This window comes from Barbus barbus (assembly GCF_936440315.1).
Source record: "Barbus barbus genome assembly, chromosome: 34".
NCBI lineage: Eukaryota > Metazoa > Chordata > Actinopteri > Cypriniformes > Cyprinidae > Barbus > Barbus barbus.
Window position 1 is genome coordinate 10187639 of NC_136762.1, and position 14581 is coordinate 10202219.

The following is a 14581-nucleotide window of genomic DNA, read 5'->3' on the forward strand; positions in this document are numbered from 1 at the left end:
TATATTAAAAGAAACAAATTAATACTTTTATTCAGCTAGAATGCATTAAACTGAGCAAGAGTGACAGTAAAGACTTTTCTATTTATCAAAGAATCCCATTTTCAACATTGATAAGAAATGTTTAGCAAATCAGTATATTAGCATGATTTCTGAAAGATCATGTGATACTGAAAACTGCAGTGTAATGGCAGAAAATACAGCTTTGCATCACAGGAATAAAAGACATTTCAAAATTTACTAAAATAAAAAACAGTTATTGTGTAATAATATTTCACATTATTACTGTTTTTACAGTATTTTTAATCAAATAAATACAGCCTTGATGTTAAATGAAAACTTGCAAAAATATGACAGGTTGATCTATAGAGAAATAAATTTCAAGAAAACAAGTCGTGTTGACAAAATACACACGAAAATTATCCAAATTAATCTCCAGTCTGCCTCTCATGAGGGCTCCTGTATTTATAAGCATGGCACATCATATCTCTGAATACCTCCTTTGCTTATCTTCTAAATGAATCATTGCAGAGTGCACCCAAACAGCAATCAGGAACATCAGGGACAGAATATGGACCACCAGCAGTCTTTCATGTGCATTACGCTGGTGGGAGGCGTATCCGGCATTTAGAGGACCCAACAGAGCAACGGGAGTTAGTTTACGTCACCAAGGTCTCATGTGAATGCCCACGTCAAAAATAAACCAAAGGCTCATTAAAAATATTAGGATAAACTCTTCTATAGATTAGCTGAACATAGCAGGCAACATGACGGGTAACATCACCTAATTTCAACAGTGATGAACTTGCGAAGGCTGCAATGTTGTACTAGAATCAGCTAAATCAATCCATGTTGTTGGACTTCAATGTGAAAACCTTTTTAGCTCAGCTTTTACAAGCCAGACTGAAATATGCTTTTTCAAGGGTGTGTTATAAGACATAAATGACTTCTTACATACCCAAAATGAGTTTCAATGAACTTGTGTTTCTGTAAATTAGCTGTCAGTGTTTTTTAATTGCAAAGAAAGCAATTATTCCTGCACTCCCATTGAGAGAAGATAATCCATTTTGGAGAACTGCTGAATAATTAAGCATCTTCTGTATTTACTGCTGTGCGTGTGGCAGATCTAGGAGGGGAACGGTAATCTATAGACCAGGGTAGAGTTGCACCAGCCATTCGTAAGTTCTAATTTAAATTAGAACATTAAGTCCACACTAGAGGCTTAGTAACTACTAGCTAGTTTGTAACTAAATCTATACATTATTTGGTTGCACCAGTTGCTCGTAAGGCAGGACGTAGCTAGTAGTTCGTAAGCTCTCCGTGAAGTAATGCGTAGTTGCATAATATGACATTTACCCCAAATCATCCAATAGAAACCTTCAAATACGCGAGCAGAACCTGATTAAATGCTATGAATTTTAATTTATCCTTCATTCTAACTTCTTTTGCCTCACGTATACTAACGGTAAAAACAAGTTTCCATTAAAAACGATTCATTAATAACATTAGTCTATATGTAAGCGATTTTATATGTAAATAACATTCAGAAACTTTAATTGAAATAAGGATCAATAAATACTGAAAGAAAAACAAAAACATAACAAATGCCATTTGTTTATTATTTCATCTGACATGCGCAACACGGACCGAAGTGCACAGAGGCGCACTGTTGATGGGGTGTTGAAGACGCGCTAATAAAAACAAAGTACGTTTATTCACATATTGTTCTCTCTATTAATATGTAGGCTATGTGAGTGTAAATGTCAGCAGCATATATGCCTAAAGGATTGAAGGTTATCGGGTAAAAGAAGAGTATATTGATGCAGTTCACTCAGTCTGATATTTTATTCCAACCGTTACTCCTGACCAGACGCTTCTGTAAATATTTAGTTTATACGTAGAGTTACACTTCAACTAAGTGTATTGGTGCAACGAACAAATATTTAGTAGTGCGTAAGTTGTAACTTGGTGCCCATTTACGTCAAAACTAGGCTAAGTTGGAACTTACGTACAGCTGGTGCAACCGGCCCCAGGTGGCTTAATTATGGGTTAATTCTTACACCAACTTTTTACATTTTTAATGTTTGCATGCCAGGAATATCTATGTGAAGAAGAATAAATCATCATGTATTTATTTTATCAAGATCCAAACATTAAATGGCACAATAAATAAACACAAGCAGGAGGTTAAAAATTATGATTAGTCATCGTTTTTATGAACTAGTAATGAAATGCAGCCGTCAGCTGTTCCTTGTCTCAACAGAACTCTCAGAAAAGGAAAACATGCTATAACACAAGACCACGGTCAAGTCACATAGCAATAGAAAATTCTACAGTCTCTTTAAATATAACAACTTTTTGCTGGGTCAACAGTTCATTTAATTGTCAGTTGAAAGGGAAAAGGTAAACAAAGTTAAGCACTTGAGAAAAAAAAAAAAAAAACACTTTCAGGCCCTGTTTACACTAGTGTGTTTTCGTTTTAAAACGCATTACTTTTGCTACGGATACACGATCGTTTACACTACTCCGACGTTTTCATTGGAGAATGTGGGCAGCCACGCCATCGTTTTCAAAAGTCTCCATTTTGGTCCGTTTACACTGCAACTCAACCCCGGAGTTTTCAAACTAAAAAAAACAGGATCTGCAGCGTTTTCAAAAGTCTCCATTTTCAACCTCGAAAACACCGGAGTAGTGTAAACGATAGGCATATCCGTAGCAAAGGTTATGCGTTTTAAAACAGTTAGGGTTTAAAATGCACTAGTGTAAACAGGGCCTTAGAATATACCCTCAGAAAATGAGTCTCACACCTGCATAAAATGAAATGTCTTCCAGTGAGGTTCAAAGCCAGTTTCTGTCAATCGACGTGAAACTCTCTCAGACACAGAGGGAGTTTCATGTCTAGCTGACTCTTGTACCATATTTCTAGGGCACTGACATAGTTGAGAGTTTAGGAACAATATTCTCTTTTTCTGCTGCTTCATTTCCTATTGCCACGAAACAGTGACAAACAGCCTCCATAAAGGGAACCGGTTCAGCAGTTTGCATCTCAGATTAGTGTAGAAGGGAAAGGTTGAGTTAAAAAGGAACCTCCTATAGCAAAAAAAAAATAAAAATAATTCCTCAGTATCATTGACAGTCTCGAAGTGTGGTCACAGTGAAATTTAGACTAAATTTTGTAGGCAAAAAAGGTTAATTGTCAATAGCGTGGCAATGCATGATCCTCATATAGAAGTTACTTTCAAACCAAGCAGCTTTTTCTTGGTCAGTGTGGCAAATCCGTGTGACCAACTTGGACCTGTTGTAAAATCTGCTTGGGATTCTTCGCCCTCATGTGAAATTCCCATTTAGGTGTATTTTGTTGAATAATGCTAAAATTGACCACACCTATCGGCTGAAAAGGCCTCTGTGAGTCAATCTACTATTAGCATCTTAAACATGTTTACTACATACTAAGGTCAAACTACCAGTCACACTGAGCAAAAGACCAGGGAGTTAGACCGTTACAGACTGGTGACAAACTAAACAAGCCCCCCGGAGTCATTTCAGATGTCATTGCACTATGAGACATTCAAAGTAACCTCAGACAATCAAGGGCTCCTCAAACTGATGCGCTACAAATGACCACCATCGGCCCTTGACAAGTGAAGACAATTGCAGAAAATTATAAAAATTGCCTCTTTGCCTTAGGGAAAGGTTGCAGACATTTTTTTTTATTCAGTGGTAAGATGTCAAAGCTGATCTATTTACAGGACAAAGGTGTTGCATTTTTCCACAGCAGGAGACAAATTGCTTTCTTAAGCTCGTCTTCACTTGTATCAGGCAAAATATTCCCTTTAAGCATCTTTATTCCACCAATCTGAACTGGAACAAATTGCTCCTTAAAGAATATTTTGTATAATATGCAAGAAATATTTTGTATAATATCCACAACACCATTTGTACTGTTAATTACCAGAGAAAATAATATTTATTAGCATGAGGATTCAACATGACAATAACAAAAACAATTTTACAGCCAAGCTGGCATTTACCTAGTCTAAATCATGTACCTAATCAGTCCAAATCATGTTGTTTTCATATTAATACTAAACCACAGTGACTAGACGGTGTACCATGGACAATGTACTACATAGAGGGGTGGTGATGATGAAGATTAACAAGCCCTGCCATGGCCTGACTCATATTAGCAGGTTGTTTATGTCTGACTCCCTCCTAAATGGAAGCGTCCCAATGCTGTGTCAGCACCCCCCACCCCCCCTCTCTCTATAACTACTAAAAGATATTCCAGTGGCCATCTGTTTGCTCAAAACTGCCAAATACATTGCACAAGGCCTGAGTAGAAATACTCCCTTACAACGAGGGAGTGAATGTGACCTCACAGATTAGACAGACACTTTTTAAAACACTTCAGGCTGGAATTTACAAAGACCACAAACAGTTCAGACTTGACCTCTTCCACAGTACACCTAAATAAACACAGACAGAGTCTGAGCAGCAGAAGACCAGAGGAGCTATTGCGGTTGGTGGTGAAATAATATTTGGGGTGGTGGTTGCTGTTTCTTAGAATTTTATTGGAGAAACTTTTTGCCTATTAAGCAAACCAAAAAGGATGCATTAGCTCTTTTTGTACAATGAAAAACTTCTGTGGTTGTGCAGCGCATGCTACTTCTACCTTTCAAAAAGTTTTATTCTACTTCAAGTTTTATAACAACCCTACTTCTCAATGACTAGTGTAAAAACCTTCCTGGAAGAGCTTGGAATTCATCCAATATAGTATAGCCTCCAAACACATACTAAGGCTATGGCCGTAACCAGGGTTTGAAAATTAGCGAGGTCTTGGGTGGGGTTAAAGGGTTACTCCACCCCAAAATGAAAATTGTCATTAATCACTTACCCCCATGTCATTCCAAACCCGTAAAAGCTTAGTTCGTCTTCGGAACACAAGTTAAGATATTGTGGATGAAAACCAGGAGGCTTGTGACTGTTCCATTGACTGCCAAGTAATTAACACTGTCAAGGCCCAGAAAACTATTAAAGGCATTGTCAAAATAGTCCATCTGCCATCAGTGGTTCAATCTGAACTTTATGAAGTGAATAATTTTTGTACGCAAAGAAAATAAAAATATCGACTTTATCCATCAGTGCACGTGGCACCAGGACACCCTAGGCCGTAGGTCGATGATCGACTTTGTGGTCGTTTCATCTGACCTGCGGCCGTATGTCTTGGACACTCGGGTAAAGAGAGGGGCGGAGCTGTCAACTGATCACCACCTGGTGGTGAGTTGGATCCGATGGCGGGGGAGGAAGCTGGACAGACTCGGCAGACCCAAGCGTACAGTGAGGGTCTGCTGGGAACGTTTGGCCGAGTCTCCTGTCAGAGAGATCTTCAACTCCCACCTCCGGCGGAGCTTCGACCGGATCCCGAGGGAGGCTGGAGATATTGAGTCCGAGTGGACCATGTTCTCCACCTCCATTGTCGAAGCGGCCGCTCGGAGCTGTGGCCGTAAGGTCTCCGGTGCCTGTCGAGGCGGCAATCCCCGAACCAGGTGGTGGACACCGGAAGTAAGGGATGCCGTCAAGCTGAAGAAGGAGTCCTATCGGGCCTGGCTGGCTTGTGGGACTCCTGAGGCAGCTGACGGGTACCGACAGGCCAAGCGAACTGCAGCCCGGGTGGTTGTGGAGGCAAAAACTCGGGCCTGGGAGGAGTTCGGTGAGGCCATGGAGAAGGACTATCGGCTGGCCTCGAAGAGATTCTGGCAAACCGTCCGGCGCCTCAGGAGAGGGAAGCAGTGCCCTACCAACGCTGTTTACAGTAGAGGTGGGGAGCTGCTGACCTCGACTGGGGATATCATTGGGCGGTGGAAGGAATACTTCGAGGATCTCCTCAATCCCGCCGTCACGTCTTCCATTGAGGAAGCAGAGGCTGGGGGCTCAGAGGTGGACTCGTCCATCACCCAAGCTGAAGTCACCGAGGTAGTCAAGAAACTCCTCGGTGGCAGGGCACCGGGGGTGGATGAGATCCGCCCTGAGTACCTCAAGTCTCTGGATGTTGTGGGGCTGTCTTGGCTGACACGCCTCTGCAGCATCGCGTGGCAGTCGGGGACAGTGCCTCTGGGGTGGCAGACCGGGGTGGTGGTCCCTCTTTTTAAGAAGGGGGACCGGAGGGTGTGTTCCAACTACAGGGGGATCACACTTCTCAGCCTCCCTGGGAAAGTCTATGCCAGGGTACTGGAGAGGAGAATACGGCCGATAGTAGAACCTCGGATTCAGGAGGAACAGTGTGGTTTTCGTCCGGGCCGTGGAACACTGGACCAGCTCTATACCCTCTACAGGGTGCTGGAGGGTTCATGGGAGTTTGCCCAACCAGTCCACATGTGTTTTGTGGATTTGGAGAAGGCATTCGACTGTGTCCCTCGCGGCGGCCTGTGGAGGGTGCTCCGGGAGTATGGGGTCCGGGGTCCTTTACTAAGGGCTGTCCGGTCCCTGTATGACCGAAGCAGGAGCTTGGTTCGCATTGCCGGCAGTAAGTCAGACTTGTTCCCGGTGCATGTTGGACTCCGGCAGGGCTGCCCTTTGTCGCCGGTTCTGTTCATGAGTTTTATGGACAGAATTTCTAGGCGCAGCCAGGGGCCGGAGGGTGTCAGGTTTGGTGACCACACGATTTCATCTCTGCTTTTTGCAGATGACGTTGTCGTGTTGGCTTCATCAAGCCAGGACCTTCAGCAGGCATTGGGACGGTTTGCAGCCGAGTGTGAAGTGGCTGGGATGAGAATCAGCACCTCCAAATCCGAGGCCATGGTCCTCAGTCGGAAAAGGGTGGTTTGCCCACTTCAGGTTGGTGGAGAGTTCCTGCCTCAAGTGGAGGAGTTTAAGTATCTTGGGGTTTTGTTCACGAGTGAGGGAAGGATGGAACGGGAGATTGACAGACGGATCGGTGCATCTTCTGCAGTAATGCGGTCGATGTACCGGTCTGTCGTGGTGAAGAAAGAGCTGAGCCGCAAGGCGAAGCTCTCGATTTACCGGTCAATCTACGTTCCTACTCTCACCTATGGTCATGAGCTTTGGGTCATGACCGAAAGGACAAGATCCCGGATACAGGCGGCTGAAATGAGCTTTCTCCGCAGGGTGGCTGGGCGATCCCTTAGAGATAGGGTGAGAAGCTCGGTCACTCGGGAGGAGCTCAGAGTAGAGCCGCTGCTCCTTCACATTGAGAGGGGTCAGCTGAGGTGGCTCGGGCATCTGTTCCGGATGCCTCCTGGACGCCTTCCTGGGAAGGTGTTCCGGGCGCGTCCCACTGGGAGGAGACCCCGGGGAAGACCTAGGACACGCTGGAGAGACTATGTCTCCCGGCTGGCCTGGGAACGCCTCGGTGTCCCCCCTGAAGAGCTGGAGGAAGTGTCTAGGGAGAGGGAAGTCTGGGCATCTCTGCTTAGACTGCTGCCCCCGCGACCCGGCCCCGGATAAGCGGAAGAAGATGGATGGATGGATGGATGGACTTTATTCGCTTTGATTTGAACGAAAACAGCGTATCCTTGTGGCGCGGCTGACACAGAACAGCATACGCTATTTGCGTTCAGCGGATATTCTCCAAAATGGCGCTACGGTGACTCAGATGAGACGAATTGTTTTATTTTCTTTGCATACAAAAAAGTATTCTCGGGTTTGGAACAACATGGGGGTAAGTGATTAATGACAAAATCTTCATTTTGGGGTGAAGTAACCCTTTAAGAATTGTGTTGTAAAAACCCCTATAGAAATAAACTGAAATTAGTTCAAATCTTTTGTAAATAAGATAAGATAAAGATATTGCTAACCCTAAACTGCAACTTCCCACTTTATTAACTTTCTAAAGTGTCAAATTACGTGGAAAGGACAAGATGCTTATAATAGCTGGATCTGGCTGCGATCTCCCTCACTTAAACTCAAGTCTCTCAAGCCTCGTTCACTCTACCAGCAATTATTTTCATTCCAGACCACAGACACAAAACATTCTTGCAAACGGTCTAAACTGATTTATACATGCAGACACTCATATAAACAACAAATTAGTCATTCAGAAAACAAATTTTATTTTTGAACATGAAAAATTTACAGAGGTCCGGACCTTGGTGACCTCATAGCTGGCAATGGCCATGACTAAGACAACTTCAGGAAATCAAAAAAGAAAGAGAGAGACAAATTAAAGGACATTTGCAGGACATTTAACCTGTGTAAACAGTTAAATAATTTTAAACCACAAAACAATTAAACAACCAGCATATCTAGCACCCAGCATGGGTAAAAATATATTACAACTAGTGAAAGACTGATATTTTGACCAGGATATACTGACCTTACATTTTCTGTTTTTACTCTACTTTCTATATGTCAGTATTGCCATCAGACATTAAAAATATGTATTGGTTGATCAGTAATCAAAACACTGAGAAGTACCTAATGTCAAAAATAGATCTGACAAAGTTACACTGACCGCAAGAGGAAAAACAGCTCAAGTGCAATTATGCTTACTCTTGGTGACAGAGCTTTGACAAAAGCTCCATGTTTGATTGATTTCAGACATCGATCTATTTCACCCAAGGATTCTAGAATGAAAAAAGATGTCGACTTCACTCAGAATGCTAATGAGAATGACAAAATGCTGATGTGGAAATCCGTTAATTCAGAGGGTCCAAAATGCAGACATTTGCAGTGCAGTGCTTTCAAACTTTAAGGCAGCTCAAGACACATATTGCAATGGAAAATGTTTGTGAGACAGCAGAATATGTTGCTTGTTAAGCTCTGGGCCAATAAGTGACACAAATGACATAAACGCCCAAGTCGTTTTTTTAAAAGTCATTCCCTCATGTCATATGAAATGAGAATGCATGGGGATCGCAATCTACACTGGCACAGAGCAAAAATCTAATTGTATGGAGAGAGAGGAGAGGCCACAATTCTTCATACTGTCAAGAAAACAATGGACCTCTCTTTTTTTTTTTTTTTTCTCAAAGACAAATTTCTTTTATTCAATAGATACCACTTCGAAATATCTGACATATTTAATTTCACATACTGTACTACAAGAAAATAAAATCATGTCAGACAATTTAAGATGTTAATAAACTCATTTGGTTTAGAAGGCCCAGTCTAAGTGAACGCGTCCCTGAGAGACTTCAATTTACACAGAGAAAAATGGACCTCTCTTACCGTAAGTAATAATGTCATGTGGCCAGGTCCAACATCATTCGTAAGGACCGTTAAATACATGCATGAATCAAACTATGGCACTTTTCGAATCAAATGCTTTAATTGTCACATTCTAATTTATTATGCAAAATGTTAGTGTAGGTCAAAATTAACTGCATTATTTATTGTTTAGCTTTGCACAATAATGGGATTTTTGTAAATTTGTAAACTGTAAATTACACAGGTTTTGTGAATACTTTATTCCAATTGGTCAAACTCAGCACAGAGCGTCAAATAATTTTTATAATTACCGTTAAATTGTAAACTGCACCATTGTCATTTGACAACATACTACTTTCGCATATCAGTCCACAAATTCAATTTGTTTTTAGTTGCTAAGCTGACGGATTGTTGTAATGAAGCAAAAATAAGATAAAAAAAATAAATAAAAAAAAATAAAAAAGAGATTTCCTCTTTTCTTCAGGGTTCTGATCACCCTGTCATGGTTTATTTTGCAATAATGACTGACTGTACCTCTTTCATTGCATGCCATTCCCACTTGTTGCTAATATAAGAGCTTAAACGGGAACAGACTTTGAAAGTGGAAAAAAGGCTAATTAATTTTTTTTATTAAATAAAAAAAATAATAAAAGTCTCTGTCTTGTAAATTAATTAAAAGGCTGGTTTAGGGACACATGGCAATCAAAAACAAATAAACAAGTCCTTAATTTTCTACTACTAAATGACTAATAGACTGCCATGCCATGACAGCCATCATAATAATGATAAACCACTCATGATCAGTGAGCGTACGAACTGGGTCAAATGTCCGATGAATTTCCTTATTCATTTTTCACTAACCGAGAGCTCTGTCCTCTTGGGTGGAGCGATCAAGCAAACAAGTTTTTGCAGGCCAAGGAAAGGACATCTTCACTGGAAAACCCAGTCAGCAGAATGCTGAGCCACAAGCATCTAAAAGGAAGACCTTGTTCTGATTGATCGAAGACACTGTAATAGATTAGAGTTAAATATAGTTCCTTTGCTCTATTATACAAGCTACTGTAGCCTTGAACACAGTCGTTAGGTGCTGCCATTTTTCCCACTTGATGTCTTTTTAGAAGAAACGCTCACTGTCAGGACAATGTGATTTTTATTTTTAAAAACCCAAAGGAAATTATACAATGGCTCTAATTAAAATGACATCATAAAAAAATGCTAATTGTGAATAAGACTATTTATCTCACAGCTAGTTTCAGAAAGCAAAATTCAGCACCATGCACTGGAACCAATTAAAAGTAGGCATTATTTAGTAGTTGTGACAAATGACACAAAGCACTTTTTAAAGAACCACTACCTTCGTTTTACAATGCTAAATGCCCATCAGTGTAATTATAAGGCTAGCAATATAGTGTTACAGGCGCCGCCTTCCTCCCTGACTGGAGACAGTCTATGATTTAAAATGCCACAGATGAGGGCTGCGTTATTTTAGTTACTCTCTGGCACTAATTAAAAGCAGCAGGTGGTGTCATTTGGGGGGAAAAAAGAGACAGTAGGGGAACAAAAGCCAAAATCATGACGAACCTGCAACACACAACATATTTTTTACAACAAAAGTCAGCAACAATAACCAAAAATAAATTTGCTCAAAGATTTTTGAAATTACAATATTACAGTTTATTTTCACCATATCAAGCCAATTTTAACAAATGGGAAGCTCTTCACACATTTTGATATATGCAACCCTGGACCACAAAACCAGTTATAAGTGTCAATTTTTCAAAATTGAGATTTATACATCATCTGAAAGCTGAATAATGAGCTTTCCACTGATGTGTGGTTTGTTAGGATATGACCATATTTGGCCGAGATACAACTATTTGAAAATCTGGAATCTGAGGGTGCAAAAAAATCTAAATACTGAGAAAATTGCCTTTAAATTTGTCCAAACTAACTCCTTAGCAATGTATATTATTAATCAAAATTTAAGTTTTAATTTATTTACGGTAAGAAATGTAAAAAATATCTTCATGGAACATGATCTTTACTTAATAACCTAATGATTTTTGGCATAAAAGAAAAATGGATAATTCTGACCCATACAATGTAGGCTATTTTTGGTTATTGCTACAAATAAACCCCAGCGACTTAAGACTGGGTTTGTGGTCCAGGGTCACATATTACAATCTATTAAGTTAATTATGATCCAGATTAGATCCATTACAAAACCTAGTGAGCTGCCTAGATACCTACTGCCTACATGCCATCCTAGTCATGTGCCCTCATCAGCAACCCCAACATTTGCAATTATGTTACCATTTTGCTAATCTATTGAAGTGATACTCTAATATGCATAACACAAATAACAGATCAAATAAAAAAAAAGGCATTTGTTTCCTTAAGATTTGCATTTCAAACAAATGCTGTTCTTTTGAACTTTCTTTTCATTGAAAGAATTGTTAAAAATGTATCAGTTTCCACAAAAACAGTAAGCAACAATTTTTCAACATTGTTTCCGGAGCACCAAATCAGCATATTAGAATGATCACGTGACTCTGAAGACTGGAGTAATGGCTGCTTAAAATCTCTCTCTCTTACTATCTATCTTCTATACAAGCTTATCTATGCACATCAGTGACAATATAGTTTTAATTATGAGCAGAAAGATCAAAGACGACAAGGACGACACAACCTCACCTCACAGATCATTATGCTAATGTGGAACAGCGCCATTTTTGAAAGATCAAATGTGGTTAATTTAATGCCGCATCATTTATTCAGGAGAGTAATGGAGCTAAAGACGTAACACCGCTCAGTGGTGTTCTTTAAATAATCATTCCTCCTTAGCCATCTACTTGACTGCCTGCAATCGACCATCTTTGGTTAGAATTAACTCCTATGCCAAGCTTTTCCGGTTGCGTTTTGAGAGCCTTTTAAGGCTTTGTTCAGACAGGCAGGAAGAATCTGGCATGTTTTTTTTGGCATACTGGCCAAAACAGTCCAAAAATCAATCCAATCCAAAAAAACAGATATTTGAAAATGGGTTCCAATATGTTCAGAAAGAATGAGTTACACTTATTAGTTTTACAAAACAAACTAAATTAGTTGCAATATGAGCAAAGCCTTGGTGTTAGAACTCAAACAGGATATTTTCAGGATATGTATTATTTTATGTCTAAAGCAATTCTCAATGCAAATTAAATCCAAATCAAATACAAAATCAGCGGACAACCTTGTATGAAAAACTTTGCCATAAAAAATATTTTTGAAAAAAAAAAAAAGATCTTAAAGTGAGACAAAAATCACACCTCCTACACACGATGGACAGAGCACAACGAACAACAAACCAGGATAAACATACTGTGCTCAGATGGTTCCACTCACTCCAAACAGAGGGATGCTGAGCTTGGCACGTTCTCCATCCAGCTGAACCCGCTGCCCTCCTGAATGTTAATGCCGAAAGCACAAGAATGGCCTAATGGAGTAGTTTGCAACAATGCCTGGTGATTAAGTCCAATGGACTGGTGAGAAGAAAGTAATTCTGGATCAAACTTTAATCATACAGTATATGGTGCTGAAACATTTCCCTGGAAAACCAGCACCTGACAAAGGCATTCGAGGCATGCAGTCACAGAGGGAACATTGTTCTGACTGAAACGAAGGCCATCAAAGCCTTAACCCTTCCTTTGCCACCTGAAATCTCAGAGGCAGTAAGCACAGGTGCCATCTGTTTGAATGATCAACATACAATACATGATCAGTTCATAGTTTCAGTCACATGACTGGTGCAGAGACCTTGAGGGCAAAACAGCCATCGAATTACCACACAGACCTGTCAATTTTCCCTGTGTTTTAGGTCACAAATATTGTCATCACCTCTCAACTGAAGAACAACGATCATGTGAACAAACTGCAAGTTTTGGGCATGCTAAGAATGTATGCTTTTACTGTATGCTATGTACAACCAAACAGATGTGGCCAGAGTCCACTTTTTCTGTGGCGTCACTTCTAGGAGTATTTTGTCCCATTAATTTTTTCCTTTAGGGATTTTAAAAAGGTTTTGCTAAAGCATTATCAGCCATGAACCAAAACAACCAGCTACGAGGTAAATCACAACATTAAAAAAGTGTTTCATGGGAGCAGTGTTCACTGCCGAGCTCTCTGGTGGAATTTTCTTCACAGCATCAAGGATAATGTACTTTTTCACCTTGACTTTCATGTTCATGTTGTGTTCATATTCTTGGCGTATTCTACTTGCCATATCATTAATAAGGTGCATACTGAAATTAGTCTTCTAATGTCAAACATGCCATAGCCAATAAGGCCTCACAATTAATCTAAATAGCTGTTATTTAGAAAACAAATCCTTACTGATCAAATAACCACAGATTTCTGCTTTAAGTACTAAGTTAAAAATCACCCAACGCCAAACACAATGAAGATTAAATATCCCCAAGTATTAAAGTGGACCTCATCAGATGCGGACTTCTTAAGTGGGTAGACGTCATTTGGTCCACTAATGATACAACGCTGTGCTTTGAGTCTCATCCATTATTCCCTGACATGTGGGAGGGGGGTGTGAACTAATCAAAGACAGCACATGGCTCAGCTCCCACAGGACTGACAATAATAATAGGTCATCTCACAGCGTCACCCGGCTCACTTAAGATAAGGAGGGATAATTCAACGTTACACCCGCCATGCTAGATAAATGAAGACTGTATCCTTAGAGATGGGCAACTGTGATTCTTGTTACTCAGCTAACAGATCTTTATTCTTCAGTGTAGATGAAAGCTTGTATAAAAGCCAGTATGAGTGTGTTTCACAACACGCAACACCAGCAATGGGTTCATTTTTAACTTTTGGTCTGGTTTTTTTTTCCTAATGGCATTAAGGCATGTCAAAAAAGTTAGAAAATATTGGAAAGTATAAAAAAAAAAAGTGGCTTAAAAGGAACGTTCACCCAAAAACAAAAATTCTGACATGTTTTACTCACTTTCAAGTTGTTGCAAACCTGTATGAGTTTTTTTTCTTCTGTTTAACACAAAAGAAGATATTTTGAAGAATGTTGGTGACCAAACAGTTGACATTAGCCATTGACTTTCATTGTGTTTTTTCCATACTACAGCAATCAATGGTTACTGTCAACAGTTTGGTTACCAACAATCTTCTAAATATATTTTGTGTTCAATAGAAGAAATTTTTACAGGTTTGGAACAAACGGAGTGTGAGTAAATGATGACAAACTTTTCATTTTTGGGTGAACTCTCTCTTTAACTGGTAAATCGGCATTGATATCAAACAAGTCAAGCAGATTACAAGATTAAACAAAGCAAGATTATCTGGCTCAACAACCGGTGATGTAGGTTATGATTGTACTGATTATATCATCTAAAGCAGAGGTCTTCAACCCTTCTCCTGG

General features: G+C 40.1%; 1 protein-coding gene across 6 annotated transcripts in view; it reads right to left on the reverse strand.

Moving 5' to 3' along the window:
- The window catches only part of LOC306853893 (glycerophosphodiester phosphodiesterase domain-containing protein 5-like), a 49864-nt gene that overhangs the window by 33995 nt on the left and 1288 nt on the right, over positions 1-14581 (reverse strand). The gene's annotated exons all lie outside the window — the stretch shown is intronic.